Source organism: Herpailurus yagouaroundi, unplaced genomic scaffold (assembly GCF_014898765.1).
Source record: "Herpailurus yagouaroundi ecotype Mexico unplaced genomic scaffold, PumYag 139, whole genome shotgun sequence".
In the NCBI taxonomy this organism is placed as follows: domain Eukaryota; kingdom Metazoa; phylum Chordata; class Mammalia; order Carnivora; family Felidae; genus Herpailurus; species Herpailurus yagouaroundi.
Window position 1 is genome coordinate 32,449,090 of NW_024412394.1, and position 20,144 is coordinate 32,469,233.

At 36.6% G+C, this 20,144-nt stretch overlaps 1 protein-coding gene and 1 pseudogene across 2 annotated transcripts in view; one reads left to right on the plus strand and one right to left on the minus strand.

Annotated features, from left to right (window-relative positions):
• The window catches only part of SMAP1 (small ArfGAP 1), a 204,069-nt gene that overhangs the window by 17,645 nt on the left and 166,280 nt on the right, over positions 1 to 20,144 (plus strand). The gene's annotated exons all lie outside the window — the stretch shown is intronic.
• LOC121029652 (elongin-C-like) lies at positions 13,374 to 14,949 on the minus strand (annotated as a pseudogene).

Consider the following 20,144-nt stretch of genomic DNA (forward strand, 5'->3'; position numbering starts at 1 on the left):
GGCAAATATGTAGGGTTATATAGTTGTTAGCAAAACTTAGCCCCTTTAATATTGAGAAGTTTAAACCTTAATAAATCAAAGACCTCATAAAAACAAAACATAGAAACTGGGTTTTTTTATTTTTTATTTTTGGCAGATAAAGACGAAGAGAAAAAAAATCTTTGTTTACATTTTCTTATCAAGAGCAGACCAACAATCCAAGAAAAATGTCTTTTCAACCAAGAGAAAGCAAGCAGACTTTCGGTCTAATGCCAATACTTGTAAAATCCATTCATTTCAACCTTAGTCCATGCTTACCACACGTGAAATTCCTTTCCAAAGATTTCCCTTCACAGACCTTCTACAAATTTCCTTTACATTAGTTTTCATCCTAAGCCTTTTCCCTCCAAACAACCAGTCTCATTTGAGGACAAAATTATTTTCTTTTACCTTCAACAAAAATGTATTCCCGTTTCTTAGATCTTTCTTACACATACAGAGTTGCTTCCCTTATTTCCATCAGTCTTACATTTTGTAGAATTTTAAGTCTTAGAAACCTTAGTCTCCAGTGAAAACTAAGCAGTAACCAACCAGTTCGGAACTGTTATACTGTAATTCTTGAGATGGTAAATTTCTGAATCAGTTAGGCACAAAGCATGTTTTTTCCGACTGATTTAAATATCTTTAGTTTCTCTGCAGTAAGAAGCCAAAAACACAAACCTATGTTCATTTAGTATTTTATCTTATTTAGAAAAGACCTAGATGTCCAATGAATTCAATCCAATTTATCATCTAAGCAAAACGTTAAAGTTTCAGGTTACCAAAGACTTTGATAGCTATCTTCATAATTATCCACAAAAACTTTGAGACAGACAAAATTAACCATCATTTTAAGTCATCCTTTTGCTAACAAATTGCAGCAGAGATATCACAAGCTTATTTGACATTCAGTAAACCTAGGTAGAATAAAAGTTTCAACTAGTTTAAATACAAATTATATTCTACCTGGGTCTACTTAAAAGTCAATCCATTTTTTCCCCTTTCTTGATTTTTATCTGGAGTACTGGTGGGGAATTCTGAAGTGGGCGATGTTAAGTCCCAAAGTGTGCTCTTTGCTCCTTGACATTGAGGGTGGGAGGAAGACCCAGTGGTGCTGGAAGCACAAGGATGGTCAAGGAGCCATTTATGCAAGCTGCACCCAAGGTGGTTCAGAAACAGGAGGAGGAGGAGGGGAAGGCTGAAGGAGGTGAGGTGCTCCCATGAAGGCTGGAGGCCGATGAAAGTCCAGAGGGCAGAGAAAGGGGTTTCCCAGTCTTCCTAGGCAGATAAGCAGATGCAGGTTTTTTCCAGCAACAAATGGAATTTAGGGCAGACCATGTCAGGCCTGAGAAGACAGGGAACTTCCCTGAAACAAAAGGAGTTTCGGTAGCTGCTTGGGAATATTCCTTAAAGTCCCCGTCCCAAGGTAGACTAACCACAGTTGGCTCCAATTTTAGCTATTAGCCTCAGAAATGAATGAGGGAGAAGCCCCCCCATATACCGCTAATTTAATCTGGGTCTATTCGGTGGAGCAGTGAGAGATAGTGTCCCCTTCCTTAGGGATGGCCTGTGTTTCCTGCAGCAACCTGGGTTTTATTAGGAGGAGGCCTGTTTAGACAATTGTAATCCAGTATGTCAGGATGGAGTTTATCAGCTTGGTTCTGCAAGAGTTCCTTAGGTCTGGGCCCTGATTTAGAACCCTAAAGCCCTGGACCTAGGGTACCTCTGTCTATTTGCCCTGTTTCCTGCAGGAGAGATATAATTGATAGATCCTACTGAGGCCATGCAGTGTTACAGGAGATCAGTCCTTTCTTAAATTTTGCAATCTAAATTGTTTCCAGTGGGTTAAAAGGCATTCCAAGGGGGAGTCCTTAGGAACGGAAGAAGCCTAGAGAAGGTCTGTTACTAAAAATCCCCACTGACTCCCTGGTGGCGTCCCACGCAGGATATGTCAGAGGTTCCCGGTGTCACGAGCCACCGGAGGTGTCCCTTGAATAACAAATCATTATTGGTCACTGTTCCACTGTAAAGGCCCTGTAGGTGGAATTACTGGTGTCCCTTCACTTCTCCATTGCATTGTAGAATACAAGTGGGTACTGGTGAATGGACCAAAATACCATGCTGTGCCGTACCATTCAGGCTGTGCCAGGAAGGCTGTGAAGAACCCATCGTTTTTAACCTATGGAAAGCTTTAGAAAAGTTTTACAAGGGGGAGTTACCTAATTTTATAATTTAAGTAGTTAGTAGGGGACATTCATGGAAAACAGTAAAGATAAGTAGTCTTTTCCAGCCAACTTCTAGGAACTGGTGCCTGATTTGGCTTTAATTCAGTTGGGTGCTGGTTTTGGCCATTTTCAAGTGGAGGTCTTGCAGCCAGAAGTGGCTAGACCAGGGATGTGGAAGGGATCACATTAGACCAATGAGGATGTAACCTCACATGGGAGTCTGAAGATTGCCAGTTGTTCTGGTGACTTAGGTGGCTGTCCTGTTCTCAAGACAGGAATAAGGACAGGAATAAAGAGAGGACATCAATGTTCTGGGTCTTATTTCCATTCTGGCCAAGGTACTAACTTCCAGCCAAAAAACAGACTTCCTCGTCCCTGTATAGTAGCCGTGGGCTAAGAAGATTGCAGCCTGAATAATCGACATGAAATGTTCCAATAAGATGATACTCCTTGGCATGCCTGGATGGCTCAGTTGGTTAAGTGGCCGACTCTTGATTTTGGCTCAGCTCACGATCTCACAGGTCTTGATTTTGAACCCCACCCTGGGCTTTGCACTGACAGCACGGAGCCTGCTTGGGATTCTCTCTCTCTGCCCCTCCCCTGCTTGTGTTCTATCTTTCTGTCTGTCATAAATATATAAATAAATAAACAGTAAAAGAGAGAGAGAAAAAAAAAAGGCCATACTCCTTGAAAAGCCCCTGAAATGAAAGTAAAGGGAGAGGAAAGGAAGTACTCACTAATTTCGCACCGAGGCTCAGAGTCCAGATGAAAAGACTCAAAGCCTCACTTTGGGTGCCAAAATGATGTGGTTTGAAGTGTTGGGGTTTGGATCTAATGGTTAAGAAAGAATTGAGATGTCTTTGGTGCAGAAAGGTGGTTTTATTAAACAATGGCAACAACACCATGAACAGAAAGAGCTGCACTGGGTTTGTGAGGAGTGACTGATTATATAAGAATCTATCCCGTGGAGGGGAGGGTGATGTTAGGGCTCCAGGAAATTGAGTCTGTAGGTTTCTGGAGATTGCTTTTTTCTTTTAAATCATTAAGACAGTTGTAAACTGATGGAGTCTCTGGCCTGCATAATCTTGATCACTATCAGTTAACCATTTGTTTTTCCCTTTCCTTTGTTCTTGGCCATCCAGGAGTGCCTGAGGAATATCATAGATACCCACCTTGGTGGGTAGTGGTTGTAAAGTGTTAGCTTGTGCTTTGCCCTCAGGTTGCCTTTTGCTCCCTCATCAGAGGCAGGAGAGCTGCAGGAACAGCAAGTAGGAGTTCCTTTTCCGTGGCTAAGAGCAGACAAGTTCTCTAAGAAGGAAGAGTAGTTTATATAGTTAAAATATTTATGCACAATTTAGAGGAAATCTTGATTCAAAACACAGATGAAATGGTTAGTTTGGGACAGGAGAAAAAATCAGGAAAAATACAGATCAGTTTATGTGGAAGGAGAGTAAGAGGGATCTGGAATCTAAGGGACAGTTAGGTGGTGAAGTCATTTGCTGAGAATAAGGATAGTGGGACTTTGTAGGGGGATTTAAATCTATTCTCTGCATAGAAAACTTGCTAATAGTATGAATTTTAAAATAATTTAAAACTAATACTAAAATAGTATTTTAAACTAATCTGTTCCCTTATTGATGGGCATTTGCTTTCTAACATGGTTATGAAGAGTCCTGTTGTCAAAACTTTGTGTACACAAAATTATTTCTTCACAATAAGATCTTCTGTGTAAAAAGTGTATGTTAGAGTATGGTGATTAAAGTGTGTTTGAGTTGTATTGCCAGGAATCTTGGGGCTAGTTTACCTTCCCACCAGTAGTGTACAAAGACTGGCTGACCCTGTGCACACAACCTGTCACTGGGTGTTCATGTTTTTGAAAAGTTTTCTTAACATGATTGGTGAAAATTTTATGACACTTTAATTTCTTAAAATTAATCATTTTAATGGGCTTATTGGTCATTTTTATTTTATGATTTGTCCCCTTCATTTTGGGAGCAGGGGTTGACTGCCTTTTCCAGATTTTTCTCTTGATCAGTCATTAGGCCACAACACAAAATTCGAGGCAACATTCATACCTGTGAGTATAGTGGTAGGCCACACCATTCACTCCTAGATTCTATAAGCAATGAATGAATCTTAAGATTCATTAAGTGATGGTGGAGTACTTTGGGAAGATTTTCAGGCCCGTATCTACGTTTTTTTCTTTTTTCTTTTTGGTAACCATAAAATTATAGACAGTTTAGAGATAGAAGAGACCTGTCATGTGCCTAGTCTGATCTCCTAGTAGAGCAATGAAACCTATCATGAGAGATTAGAGGACTTGCTCAAAACTTTGCAACAATGAGAGAACTTGGGAGTGAACCTGTTCCTGGGCTATTGCCTTCTGAATCCATAAATGAATGTGTTACTCTTCAGTTTTATAAAAGGTAACTCTCAGCTTTTTAATTTTTTCATTTTCTTTACATTCACAATCTATACAGTGAGAAGGGTTGTAAGTTATGCATTTTTATGCTTAACCAAACCCTATCTGTGTAATAATAGGATGTTAAGAAAAAAATTTGGACATCACAGAAACAGTTACATATTAATTATTTAGCCGTTTTTTTAAAACAGTGATTTGGCAATAAATATAAACATATTTCAAAACTTAGAATGTTGGTTGGTGTCTGCAGTGTTATCTAAAAGCAAATACTATCTCGTGAGATAAATCTGTAAATAGTGCTGAGAATAAGCTTAAAAAAGAGGGATTTTTGTAAATATTGGATATCTTTGTGCTTGAGAGGGAAATTTTGCAAATACAAAGTACTAGAATATTTGTGAAAGAGCAAACAAAATAAAGGAAAGCTGTAATATGCTTGCTCAAACTTGAATTTTTAAGCTGAATTTTTTAATGATGCCATATCACCTGAATAAAGTAAGAAATAGGTTTGACAAGGCTTAAACTTTAGTAGGACAGTCAGGTGAAGCATGGATTGTTCTTAAAATTAAGCTTCATTTCATTTTTCCCTTTTATTTTATACCATCCTGATGACTAGTGAATCCTTAAATTATTACCACCATTTAATTTCTTTGCCACAGTAAATTAACATTTGAAAAATGGCAGGGGAATGCTTTTTTGTTTTTGTAGTTTTTGTGGATTTTAAAGTTTTCCAGTGTCCTTGTAATATTTTGAACTAATGTACATATTCTTTCTTCGAAAGTTTTAAGATAAAAACAGTTATATACTATATAATAACGTTTCCTCCACAGTATTCTTCCTCTAGTTGACTGTGGGTTGGGAGATTCCTTGCTCTGCTGTTATCCTTGAAAGGACATTACTTTGGTAGCTAAAAAGCATGGGCTTTGAAGGCTTAGTGTTTTGGGTTAAAATCTCAGCTCTCCCATTGCTGCCTCTGTGATTTCATTTTTTTCTTTATCTCCCTCCCTCTCCTCTCTTTCTCCCCTGTCTCCGTCGTTCCTTATAGTGGGAGTGTGGTATTTAAACTTTCTAAGCTTCAGTGTCATTATGTGTAAAATGGCCATACCTGTTGTCACAGGATTATGAGAGTTAACTGAATTTATGAAGTAACGTCTGGCCAAAATAAGGGTTGATAAATGATAAGGGTGTGATAATTATGTCAGGTCTTGTTTTTTTAAAGCAGTTATAGTCATTTATTCATTTTATTACTTTGCAGGAAACATTTGTGAATTATATTTTGTTTGGTAAATAATGTAATTGAGCAGATTCTGAGCACAAGAGTACTTCATGGAAAGTTCAGGAAAAGAAGGTAGTTATCTTTATCTTTTTTAACCCTTTATGTGCTGGTCCACTAGAGTAGACATTAGAGGTATACAACAGAAGCCCAGCCCTGCCCTGCCATTTAGGAGTCTTTACTTTGAGGAGAAAGGCAGGCCATAAGCACAAATACTATAAATATAAATACATATGTAATGTGTATTTATACTATATATGTGTATATAGTCTGGATATCTGAGTGGAGGGGGTAGTGCAAACATTGAGTGTTATAGAGGTTCAGAGAAAGTAAAAATCACCAAGAGCAGGAATTGGGGAAGGCTTTTAACAAAAAAGGTAGTTCTTGAAAAGGATAAGCGTGGCTAAGTTATTCTAGGTAGGAAGAAGCTGGAAGCAGGCTTGTCCATATACTTACTTAGTGCACATGCTTTTTATGTTCCTAGAAGCAGGTATAGGTACCAGGCAGAAATGTAGGAGAGTGGATAGACAAGGGAGTGATTATTGTTTTGGGAGTCATTTGCCTGGAAATGTTTACCACAGCCATGAATGGATTAGACACAGATCAGAGGGTCAGTGACCAAGACATGGGGAGGCAGCAGTCAGAAGTGGAATCACTGAGGGAACTCAATAGTGGCCTGCAAGACTGCAAGGAAAACCAGAACAGAGAAGCTTCAGGACAAGGGGGCTTTCAGAAGTTGGTATGTAACAGGGAGAAAGGAAAAATTAATTGTAATAGGCATGTAAAGGGGCTAGAAAAGGTCTCTTTCTCTCTCTTTTTTGTTGTTTCTGGATATTTTCTTTGTTCTTAGAAAAGGGCATTTAATTTTGGTAGACATTAAAACTATTTCCGAAGCACTTTATGAAAGTGTGTGTTGTGAAACTCTTCAGAGCTTGTTTTCCACCCTTTGTACAGTAAGAGTCGAGAAAAGTGAATCTTCAGTATGTTGGCACTGTTTCTCAAGTTTTTCTCAGGAAACAATTACCTTTTTTTTTTTAAACATTGATGAGGGAGCAAAAGGCAAGCTGATGGCAGAGCATAAGCTAACCTCCCACTCCCGCAGGTGGGGATATGTGTGACGTTCCTTAGGGACTCGTGGACGCCCAAGAACAAAGGAAAAGGAAAATCAAATGGTTAGAGATCACAATCATGCAGGACAGAGTCTCCATCAGTTTGCAACTGTCTTAATGATTTAAAAGAAAAAAGTAGTCTCCAGAAACCTAGACTCAATTTTCTGGAGCCCTAACATCACCTTCCCTTCCACAGCATAGAAAATCTTACATAATCAGTCACTTTTCACAACCCCAGTGCAGCTCTTTCTGCCCACGGGTCCTGTTCCCATTGTTTAATAAAACTATCTTTTTGTCACGAAGAAGTCTCAAGAATTCTTAGCTGGTGACTCTGAACCCCACTACTTAAAAATTACATCAGCACCGTTGCCACATTTCATTGTTTGTTTTGGTTTTGGCATTTAGTTTACTTTTGAAACAAATGCTTTGTTTTTTTCATGGAATTTTGATAACTTTTATATTCTATGAAGAAAATTCTTTAGAATTTATTTTGTGGCCTAAGGAATATTGTAGTATATATGTAAATGGCCTTGAAAATGAGGCTTGACTGACATTTTGTCACGGTTATTTTGTTTTATTTGAAGGATTATAGTTAACTCTTGGATCAACTGATAAAATTGACAAAAACTTGTTTCTGGGGTGACCTCTCAGTTTCTTTTTGAAAAATATGTTTATTTTTAGCAGATTTTCTCCCTTACCTCCAAGAAGTACAATTCCTTTTGTGTAAGTTAATATACTAATGTCTTTTGATTCAGTGCTATTGGACTTTTGGAACATTTGAAATTGGTGTTGAGGTGTTTATTATGTATATCTGCCCTCTGCTGGTGAAAATGCATTATTGCTCTTAATAGCCTCAGTAATTTATTTGAATGAAGCAATACTCTATATCAACAGTGACCATAAAATTACATTTGGAAAAAAATACATTTATCATTTGAAAGGAATATTTCTTTTTAGGATAGTCCTATGTAATGAATTATTCTGCCTAAAAGGCCAGTAGTGTCGTGGGTGAGAAATGCATACCCACTACACTAATGATTATTTTTACATCGTTTGCGTTTGTATTCTTTTTTGAAATTTTTTGAAAGTTCTAGACCTATTCTGTCTAATGTGGTAGCCAATAGCCATATTTGGCTATTTAACTGAGGTTACATTTTCAGTTCCTTATTCCCACTAGCCACATTCAAGGCTTAATAGCCACCTGTGACTAGTAGCTACCATGTTGGACAGTGCAGATTAAAGAATGTTTCCATATCACAGTTCAATCAACAGTGTATTCTAATGTTTTAAATTTAAATAACAAGGATTATTATTTTAATGAAGTAGTTCTTACAGTTGCAATGAATTTCTTTCTTTGCCATGTACCTTTGGATGTGTAATGATAGTGATACTGGTTTTGATTTGCATTTCCCTAATAGCTAATGCTTTCAAACATCTTCTCACATGCTTATTTTGCCATCTGTATGTTCTCTTCAGTGAAATAAATCTATGTTTTTTATTTCTAATAGAGTTTTTTTTTTACTGTTGAGTTTTTTTTATACACTTAAGACTTTTTTTAAAAATTTTTTTTAACGTTTATTTATTTTTGAGACAGAGACAGAGCATGAACGGGGGAGGGTCAGAGAGAGGGAGACACAGAATCTGAAACAGGCTCCAGGCTGTCAGCACAGAGCCCGACACGGGGCTCAAACCCACAGACCGCGAAATCATGACCTGAGCCGAAGTTGGCCGCTTAACCGACTGAGCCACCCAGGCGCCCCAAGACTTTTTTTTTTAAGTTTATTTATTTTGAGAGAGATAGAGACAGCGTGAGTGGGGGAAGAGCAGAGAGGGAGGGAGAATCCCACACAGGCTTCAAGCTGGCAGCACAGAGTTGTACAGGGGGCTTGAACTCAGGAAACCCCAAAATGATGACTGGAGCTGAAACCCAAGAGTGGGATGCTTAACCTACTGAACCACCCACATGCCCTTCCCCCCCCATTGTCAAGATACTATTGAGTTTTGAAAGTTCTTTATATTTTTTAGATACTAGTTTATTGTTAGATATGCATATATTTTCTCATATTCTGTAGCATGTGTTTACATCCTTTTCACATGGTCTGTTACAGTTTTGATAAGGTCCAGTTTATTAATTTTCCCTTTTATGGATTATGTTTTATGGCAAGTCTGAGTACTATTAACCCAAATTCTGAAGCTTTCCTCCTATGCTCTTTCCTAAAAATTTTACGATTTTATATTTATGGCCATGATTCATTTTGAGTTGTTTTTGTATATGATTCAAGTTATGAATCAAAGTTAATTTTTTTGCATATGGGTTTTCAGCTGTTCCAGCACCATTTCTTGAAAAGATTATCTTTGAATCTCCTTTGCACCTTTCTCAAAAAACTGTATGTCTCTGGGAGTAATTCTGGATTTTGTTATGCTCCATTGATTTGTTTACTTTTATGCTAATATTACAATATCCATGTTACTGTAACTTTATAATAAATCTTGAAGTCAGATAGTGTAAGTCTCTAACTTTGTTATTCTTTTTCAAAGTTGTTGTTGCTATTCTAGGTTCCCTGAATTAACATATGAATTTTAAAACCAGTTTGTCAGTTTCTACAAAGTAATCATCTGGGATTTTAATTGGAATTGCTTTGAATATGTAAATTCATTTGGGAGAAAATTGACATCTCTAACAGTATAGAGGCTTTCAGTCCATGAGCATATATATCTCTCCATTTATTTAGATTTTATTTCTTTCAGCAATATTTTGAAAATTTCAGGATACAGGTCTTTTCTCAGATTTATTTATTTTTAGAAATTAAAAATTTTTTACTGTTGATTTAGTGTTTAGACAAAGAGACAGAGTGCCATTGGGGGAGGAGCAGAGAGAGACAGAGACACAGAATCTGAAGCTGTCCACACAGAACCCAACACAGGGCTCAAACTCACTAGCTGTGATATCATGACCTGAGCCGAAGTTGGACGCTTAACTAAGCCACCCAGGTGCCCCTTGTCAGATTTATTTTTAAGTAGTTTTTATTTTTAAATGTTATTGTAAATGGATTTTTTAATATTTCAATATTTGATTATTGTTGGAATATAGAAATACAGTAGGTTTTTGCATTTTTATCTTGTATTCTGCAACCTTGCTAACCTCATGTATTTGTTTTAGTAACTTTAAAAAAAAAATAGATTCAGATCTCCTACCTAGCTGATTTGTTATCCTCAAATAAAGACAATTTTTACTTCCTCTCCAATTTGGATGCCTTTACTTTTCTTTTTCCTACCTTATTTCACTAGCTAGAATTTTTAGTAAAGTAGGAGTGGTGACAGTGGACTGACTTCCTTGTCTTGTTCATGATGTTAAAGGAGAAAGCATGCGCACTTTCGCCCTTAAATATGTGTTGACCAAAGGTTTTTCACAGATTTTCTTTTGTGGAATTGAGGAAGTTCCCCTCTATTTTTAGTTGTCAAGACTTTTGAATATCAGAAAGGGATGTTGAATATTATCAATACTTTATCTGCATATATTGAGATCATAGTTTTGTTGTTCTTTAGTATAGGGAATTACGTTTAATTTTGATTGAATGTTAAACTAACCTGCATTCCTGGGACAAACCACACTTGGTCATGATGTATTATCTTTTTCATATATTCCTGGATTTGGTTTGCTAAAGCTTTATTAAGAATTTTTGCAAATATCTGTGAAGGGTATTGATCTTTAAGTTTCATTTCTTATGATGTCCTTGTCTGGTTTTGGTATCAGGGTTATGTTGGCCTCATAGAATGGATTGGGAATTACCTCCTACCATTTTATCCCCCCGCCCCCCCACCCGCCCAGTTTCCTGAAGACTTGTGTAGAATTTGTATCATTCCTTAATTGTTTGGTAGATTTCCCTAGTGAAACCATCTGGGCCTAGAAGTTTTGCTGGAAGGTTTTTAACTATAGATTCAATTTCTTTAATAGATACTGGGTTATTCAGGTTTTTTCTTGTGGAAGGAGCTCATTTGTGTCTTTCAAAGAATTGGTGAATTTCTTAGCATAAAGTTGTTCATAATATTTACTTGTTATCTTTCTAGTATCTGTAGAATCTGTAGTGATGCCACTTCTCTTATTCCTGTTATTGGTCATTTGTGTTTTATCTCTTTTTCCTAATCATTTGGGTTAAAAGATTTATCAATTTTAATAATATTCTCAAGGAATCAACTTGTATTTTCATTGACCTTGGTTTCCTTTTTTGTTTCATTGATTGCTGTTGTCTTTAAGTCACCTTTGCTTTTGAAAGGTATTTTAGCAGGTAAACAGTTCTCAGTGGACAATATTTTACTTTCAGTACTTTTAAGATATTGTTTCACTGTCTTCTAGCTAGCATTATTTCTGATGAGAAAATTGTCATCATTGTATTTGTTCCTTTGTACATTATGCATTTCTTTCCCCCAGTTGCTTTTAAGATGTTTCTATTCATTTGTAGTTTTAAGCATTTGTTTTAATGTACCTTGGGTGATTTTCATGTTTATTGTCTTTAGGTTTTTTTGAGGTTTATGGTTTTCAAATAATTTGGAAACATTTTTGCAACAAATTAAACGAAAATTAAAACATTTGATTATAATTTTTCATGCTATAAAATATTTCATGTTTCAAAGATAATCTAATTCTGTTTTCTCTTGTTGAACACATGTTAATTATAGCTTTCTATTCTCAAAGTGATAAAGAATTTGGCTTAATATTTGCATTTTTTCTTTATGCTAAACATGCAACCAAGAATAATATATACCACAGTGTTATTTGTTAAAAATCTTAATATATCAATGTTTTATTGTTTTATTACTGATATCAAAGATAATGGGATTCCTGGGTGGCTCAGTTGGTTAAGCATCTGACTCGATTTCAGCTCAGGTTGTGATCTCAGGATCATGAGTTCAAGCCCTGCATTGGGCTCTGTGCTGGGTGTGGAGCCTACTTAAAAAAACCAAAGAAATAGGGCACCTGGGTGGCTCAGTCGGTTAAGCATCTGACTTTGGCTCAGATCATGATCTCACAGTTCGTGGGTTCAAGCCCCTTGTTGGGCTCTGTGCTGACATCTCAGAGCCTGGAGCCTGCTTCCGATTCTGTGTTTCCCACTTTCTCTGCTACCCTCCCCCCCCCCCCCCCCCGCTCTCACTCTGTCTTTCTCAAAAATAAATAACATTAAAAAATTTAAAAAAGACAAAAGAAACCAAACCACCTCCCCCCACAAAGATATTAAATGGGCTTATTTAGCCATCTTTATTATTTGTGAACTTGAAAGAAAGTAATTGAACTCTGTAGCTAATTCAGAATATCATTTTAGCCAATAATTTCTGCCTTCACCATATCAAAGGCTTTTTAAAAGTAACAGTTCTGTATAGAGTCACTAGTTATTTAAATTATTTTTTCCACATTAAGCTGAAAATTGGTATTAATTGAGCCAGCATCTAAAGAAAGTGAAGAAGAAACAAGTTACTTTTCTTTTTTCTTCTTTCAAGTTTATTTATTTATTTTTGAGAGAAAGCACACATGCAGGGAAGGGACAGAGAGAGGGGGAGAGAGAGAATCCCAAACAGGCTCTGCACTATCAGTGTAGAACCCAAGGTGGGGCTCCAACTCACAAACTGTGAGATCATGACTTGAGTGGAAACCAAGAGTCGGATGCTTACCTGACTGAGTCACCCAGACACCCCACAAGTTACTTATTTTTTTAATTATTTATTTATTTTGAGAGGGAGAGAGAGAGTGTGCAAGGAGGTGAGAAACAGAGGGAGAGAGACACAATCCCAAACGGCCTCAGCACTGTCAGTGCAGAGCCTGACTCCTGGCTTGAACTCAGTATCTGTGAGATCATGACCTGAGCTGAAATCGAGTAGGATGCTTAACTGACTGAGCCACATGGGTTCCCCCAAATAACTTTTTGTACAAAAAGTAGTTTTGTGTAGTTAGCAATAAGCACAAACTCTGAATAAGTTGAGTATTGATTATATGTTTTTTCTTAAGCTGTGATTTCATTCATTTCACTGGGCTGTTCAAAACTGTTTAGCGGCTCTTCTTGCTAATAGTATAAAATCAAATTTAGAAGTCAAGTCTCTCTGCAATGTCTTCAGGCTGTATTTTCACTTATGCTGTCCTCCCTTGTTTTCTGTTAGGTACTGTTGATCAAAGATACTGTGAGTTCCCACCTCTACATGTGTGCTTGGTTTTTGTTGTCAGGGCCTTTGCACTTACACAAAGAAAACTTTGCTGTTTTCTTTCTAACTGGCTCCTTGCTTTAGGAATTTATTTGTTATTTACTTATCTATCTATGTATGTGTTTGTTAATTAATTATAACTTATTTAACAATTTGGGAGGTTCACAGCCATCAGCAGTTCCAGTAAAATTTCAGTTGGGAATTTTGGAATCTCCATGGAGTTGTCAGTGTAGTGAACCTTGTAGGTAAAATACATGCATACTTTTGATAGCACATGTGAAAGAATTTGTCTAAAATTGTCTTAATTACTTTTGTTCTCTGCAAACTGAGCTGGGTCACTCAACATGGCTTTACTGTTTCAGATGTTAGTGCATGCTCTCTTTTGACAATAAATTCATGACCACCTGAAGATACCAATTTGACACTCATGGCATCCGTCAGGCCTTCACAGCCACCATAGGTTTTCTCTTCTCCATCCATTATGTTCTTATGAATTCTACTTTACTTCCACAGGAATCTGGTGAGGCGGGGATGCACAGTCTGTTGCCCGCTTTCGCCTATAGAAAGTGCCTAGGGCTCTGTTTAAATGCCACTTTATCAGTGTTGTCTTCCCTGACCACTGTACTTAAAATAGTATCCATTCTTTATTTTAAGCACTTCTTATCCTCCTTACCCACTTAATTTTTTTCCTCCATAGACTTTATCTTAAAATCTGACATCTTATACATTTTATAACTTGTTTGTTTCTCTGTCTTGCTCCACTGGGATATATAGTTCTTGAAGGAAGAGACTAAATCTGCTTTAGTTCCCAGCTCGATCCCTAGCATCTAGAAAGTTCTTGGCACATAGTAAGCATTCAGCACATATTTGATGGCAGTAACTCAGTGAATGAGTGAATGAACAATTAACCTTCTGAGTCTTTTCTGCTCATCCAAATCTCATCTGTATTTCCAGGCCCATTTCCAAGTTACACTTCATTCACGAAACTGTCTTTGAATGAAGCTGCCTCCCAACTACTTCAGCTCATCATGATATTTTCCTCCTTTAAACTCATGGCATTTTCATATCACTGTAAGAATTTTCTAATAGATATAGTTGCAAATGATTGGAGTAGTCTCTAAAATTGGGACAGTTTTATTACTTGAAATGTTTACAGAGTGACAGACTGGCCTTGTTGGTGGGGGGGACAGGAATTCATATATATAGTTCTCTTTGTGCTAAGTGCTTGTTTAATTTTGAGGGACCCTAAGAGATAGATGAATTCACCCTATTTTGTAGTTATGGAAACTGATATTTAGAGACGTCATATGTTTTGTCTATAGTTCCATAGTCATAAATGTCTGATAGGTGTTTCAAAACCAGGTCTTTTTTTGTAAAAGAGCTTTTATGCTGCCTCATTGAGTAACTTCTTCATGAACTCAAGGTCTATTATAATTGTGTGAAGTTTGGTATTTTTACTATTGAATGAAGGCCCGAATGGCATAGAATTACAGCATTTGGTTAGGAAGAGAAAATGTTTGAATAATTGTATAATTAGAAACAGAGAAGGGAACCAAAAGGGAAACACAGGCACCAAACTTTATCATTCTGTTCATATCTTGGCTTGGTGATTGGTCAAGAATTTGACAACAAAGTTGGTTGATCTTATTTTGATTTAAGACTCATTTATTGCTATGGCTTATTCTTCGATTTTTGTTTTTAGATGATCTAAGTGATCTTACTTAAAAATTAAAATGAGGGGCGCCTGGGTGGCGCAGTCGGTTAAGCGTCCGACTTCAGCCAGGTCACGATCTCGCGGTCCGTGAGTTCGAGCCCCGCGTCGGGCTCTGGGCTGATGGCTCGGAGCCTGGAACCTGTTTCCGATTCTGTGTCTCCCTCTCTCTCTGCCCCTCGCCCGTTCATGCTCTGTCTCTCTCTGTCCCAAAAATAAATAAACGTTAAAAAAAAAAAAATTAAAATGAAAAATCTATTAAGCCAAAATCTAGAGGGTAATAACTACCATGTATAATTGGGAGGTATGTTAATTAAAGTTAATACTTATCAAGAACTTATCTGTGTCAGATACTGTTATTTTGTGTACATTACCTCATTTAATGTTTTCTGTGACCATTGTCAAATATCTGTTTTCTGCACCATTTCACAAATAAAGAAGCTAAAAGCTTAGGAAGTGTGTCCCAGCCCACAGTGAAATGGTGGAGTCAGCAGTGGCCTCAAACTTTTTGTCTCTGAGACACTTTGAGGAAAAAGCATTTTGCATGGTGCCTCAATATATATATACATACATACAACTGAAAGAAATGTTTCTTGAATAACATTTATTCTTACTATAGTATTGCACATTCTGTTTTGTTATGTTTACTTCAGAATAGCTATAACATATATATGGTCATTATCTGCAGTCTGAAAATCTCTGCTATGTTCACTTCCTGACTGTACAATAGTAACCCACTTTTGGTTTCTTTACTTGCTTGTATCCTCTTTATTATAACTACCAACTTATATTTTGATAGCAGAAACAAAAAAAATTAAGTCTTGTAGTGAAAAAAGGTTACTTCCCCCCACTTAGGCTTTTCATTTTAAGCTAAAACTGATGAACTAATTTCTTGTTTTTAGTGGAGATCGTGTTTATTGATATTGCATTTTTTGAACTTGCCTTTTCTCACGGTTTCATGTGGACCAGATATATACCATAGTAAACTGTTTCTGAAAGAAACTTTTATCTAGCTGCACAGAGGGTGATTTGGTAAACTACTATAGGATCTGTGTAAAATAGAGATTAAAGTGGGTTCATATTATTGTTTAGATTGTACTGTCATTCCATTTATTTTCTGGACACTTGAAATATTCACATATTTTTAAAAAATTATGTAACCCTACTTGTATTTAATAAGTGCTTTTGTATTAATGAACAAATGGAAATAAATTAAATCTTTCTCATACTGCCATATGGTACCCCCATTAATCAAAATTAAGATACCTATCCACGATTTTCTGAATTATTTTATGTGATGAGTATTTCTAGAATTTTGGCATGAATGTGTATCTAATAATAATGGGACCTAGAATTCAGGAATGAAAGAAAAAAATAGAATAATTGAGTTGCTAATAAATAGGCCTAGGGTATATTAAATAAACCAATGTTTAATATAGTTTATAGAATTTAACATTGGGAATTAGAATAATATTAGAATAAAATGTAGGATTAAGAATTGTTGGGGAGGAAACATTTTCTTTACCCTTCAGAATTCTTCTGGCTGGTCTAAGAATTAAATTGACATGAGAGATAGATTAACAGGAGAAAATAAAATTTAATTCATAAGTGTGGAAGCCATTGAGAGTATGGTCTTATTTTCTTCTTACTTTTGCCTTGACCAGAAGAAAATAAAACACTTACTTTTAAAAGTGAATTATTTTGGCATTTAAAAAGATTTGAAAACAGACATTTAAAACTTAGTATTAAAAATGCATAAATCTAACACATTTTCAAGTGGTACTTTTAGGTGAATTTGTTTCTAGTTACACTGTTTAATAGAACTATGGCATTTTTTTCTTTAGTATATTGGGGAGACATATTTGGGTATTAATTCTCATTTTTCTTAGGTATTTTTACCTAAAGGTCTTTTTTTTTCTTTGTTTTTAGAGAGTGCATATGTGCATGCACGCGTGCGTGCACATGCACACAAGTTGGGGAGGGGCAGAAGAAGAGGGAGAGAGAGAATTTAAACAGGTTCCATGCCCAGCATGGAGCCTGATGTAGGGTTCCATCTCACCACTGACCATGAAATCATGACCTGAGCCAAAATCAAGAGTCAGACAATTAACTGACTGAGCCACCCAGGTGCTCCTACCTAAAGGTCTTAGAAGACTATAAATGCATGAGGATTCCAGAAAAATTATGTTAAATTGTAAGTTTAATGTATTATTTTCGTGCTGTTGATTGGGAAATAAAAAGTTATATGACTTGCTGATTTTTCTCAGAGCAGATTTTGTTAAATGACAAAAACAGAATATTTTATTAATTGTTCCCTTCTCCACACAAGCTGTGTTTCCTGTATTTTTATTTTTTCTTGGTCATTGGTACTAGGGTAAATATATATAAAGTTTTCTCCCATTTCAACTTAAAGACTTTCTTTGTTCAGTGGTCATTAGGCATATCATTATATACAGCCCTACTTCAGTCTTAACCTGTAAGGAAATTCTTGAGTATAAGTTGATTCCCTTTGCCGCATTTACTTTTTGCCCACAAGCCTAGACTAATCTTGTATTTCTGATAACCATGATCCATTTTTCTAGTGGCATTTTTCTCACAAGTTTCAGAATTAGAAAATTTCCTTTTTGTCTTGGCTGTGGAATATATGTGAAAATCTCTTTTTGATATTTGCAAAAACTTACACTGCTAGAAACTTTAGAAAGAAACGGACAAATTAACAAAACAAGACAATAAAATCCAAAATGTAATAATTCTTCTTAAGTGGTTAGGAGAAATCTTAAAAAAAATTTCAGTATTTGTAGAAGTTGGGCTAGGGAAGTAGGTGAAGCTGACCATGAAGGGCCTTGTTAAGTGATGCTTAGGGGAGTTAAACTTTATCTGATGGTTTGTAAGTCTGAAAAGCAGTGTTTATATCCAGGAGGTTATTTCAGAGGACATTGTACTAGTCTAGGACTCTAGATGTTGAGATCTTGAACTGGGGCAGAGGCCCAGCTGGAATGAGATTAGTCATGGATTTGAAAAAAATTAAAAAAATAAAATGATTAGGGTGTTTGCTTGATGGAATGGTTATGGATGATGCAAGAAAGAGGAGTTAGGAATGACTTCTTTATTTCTCCCCTTAAGTCATTAGCTGGGTAGTGTTATTACCAGCTGAGTTGGAGGAATCAGGAAGAGCTGTGCGAAAAGGAGGGTAAGAGGGAAGAGTTAAGTGGAGAGGTGAATTTCATCTTGGGCATGTTTAATTGGTGATGGTGTGGTGTCCAGATTGGTTATTAAGAATTTGATGCTTAGCGGGGTGCCTGGGTGGCTTAGTTGGTTGAACACCTGACAATGTCAGCTCAGGTCATGATCTCACAGTTCGTGAGTTCAGTTTGTGAGTTCGAGCCATGCATCAGTCTTTGTGCTGACAGCTTGGAGCCTGTCTGCCTCTCTCTGCTCCTCCCCCACTCACGCTCCATGTCTCCCTCTCAAAAAGGAATAAGCATTAAAAAAAAAATTAAGGGGCGCCTGGGTGGCACAGTCGGTTGAGCGTCCGACTTCAGCCAGGTCACGATCTCGCGGTCCGTGAGTTCGAGCCCCGCGTCGGGCTCTGGGCTGGTGGCTCAGAGCCTGGAGCCTGTTTCCGATTCTGTGTTTCCCTCTCTCTCTGCCCCTCCCCCGTTCATGCTCTGTCTCTCTCTGTCCGAAAAATAAATAAACGTTGAAAAAAAAAATTAAAAAAAAAAAAATTAAAAGAATGTGATGTTTAGAGAAGAGATATGCCACATTTTCTCAATTATAAAAAATACTTTCTTGTATTTCTGATATTGAGAAGTCCCATAATCTATGTACCTTTAATGTGTTATTTCTCCTTAAAAACTATTATTTTATATCATATATAATCAGTGGAATGGGAAGTGCAGATTTTGGCCTTTTAATAATAGTAGGTGATATTAGCAGGAAAAGTGTGGGATACAGGGAAAAGGCCATACTAGTCTTACAAAAATGATTTGTAAGTACAGAGTGCTTTCATGTGGATTTTGTCATTTGAGGTTCATAGTGGTCATTTGATTATGGAAGATGGTGGTATTTTCACTTTCAGATGAAGAACCTGACGTTCAAAAAGTGTAAATACAGAGATAATTTTTTCTTAATTATTTTTATTATAGTTGTCTATGGAATGATAATTTATTATTCATTTCTACAAATGAAAGCATATAATAAGATGAAGGAAACTATTCATGCAGTACTCTCCCTCACCCTTTTTCCACTCTTCAAATGTTAACATTTTACCACATTTGTTTTCTTTTTCCTGTATGTATACTTTAATTTTTTTTCCTGGACTCTTTGAGATATGCTCCTGTATTCCTAAATACATCAGTGTTTATCTTCTAAAAACAAGGACTTTCTTACATAACGACAGTACAGTTACCAAAATGGGAAATTACCTTGATACTATTATCTGATCTATAGATATTACTCTGATTTCACCAGTTGTCCCAATAATGCGAGGAATAACTTTTTGATTTGTCAGATTCAACAAATACGAATGAAAAGAGTGTTAGGAAAATAAGCAAGCTTTTAGATTGATGTTAGAGCATTTGTAAACAGTCTGCTTTCCTAAGATAATTAATGGACATAAGTCTTTGAGTATAGTTCCCTCCTCTGTATCCTGCAGTTAGACTTTGAAGTTTGGAGAGATTAGGGGGTAGACTACTTTTTGTTTTTGCCTTACAACCTCTTCCCATGCCTGATGGAATAGTAGCCCATGCTCCAAACTTTCTTTGGTGGAATCTTAGCAGTATTTTTCTTATTTAGCTTTATCTATTTCTCTCTTGTCTTTGTTTCATACTTACTAAGCATGTGCTGGGCACTGAATTAAAGTGCTGGAAGTCTGTAGATGTAGTGATTATGATGGTTTATTCTCAAATAGTTTGAGCAACAGCCATTTACAAATATTTCATAGTAAATGTTTTATTACTATATTTGATGTAGGGGTGTAAAAGTAGCCCTTCATAGACCCTAAAAAACAAACAAAACCTCATTGGTAATTCTTTTTTTTGTTTGTTTTTAAAAATTTTTTTTTCAACGTTTATTTATTTTTGGGACAGAGAGAGACAGAGCATGAATGGGGAGGGGCAGAGAGAGAGGGAGACACAGAATCGGAAACAGGCTCCAGGTTCTGAGCCATCAGCCCAGAGCCTGACGCGGGGCTCGAACT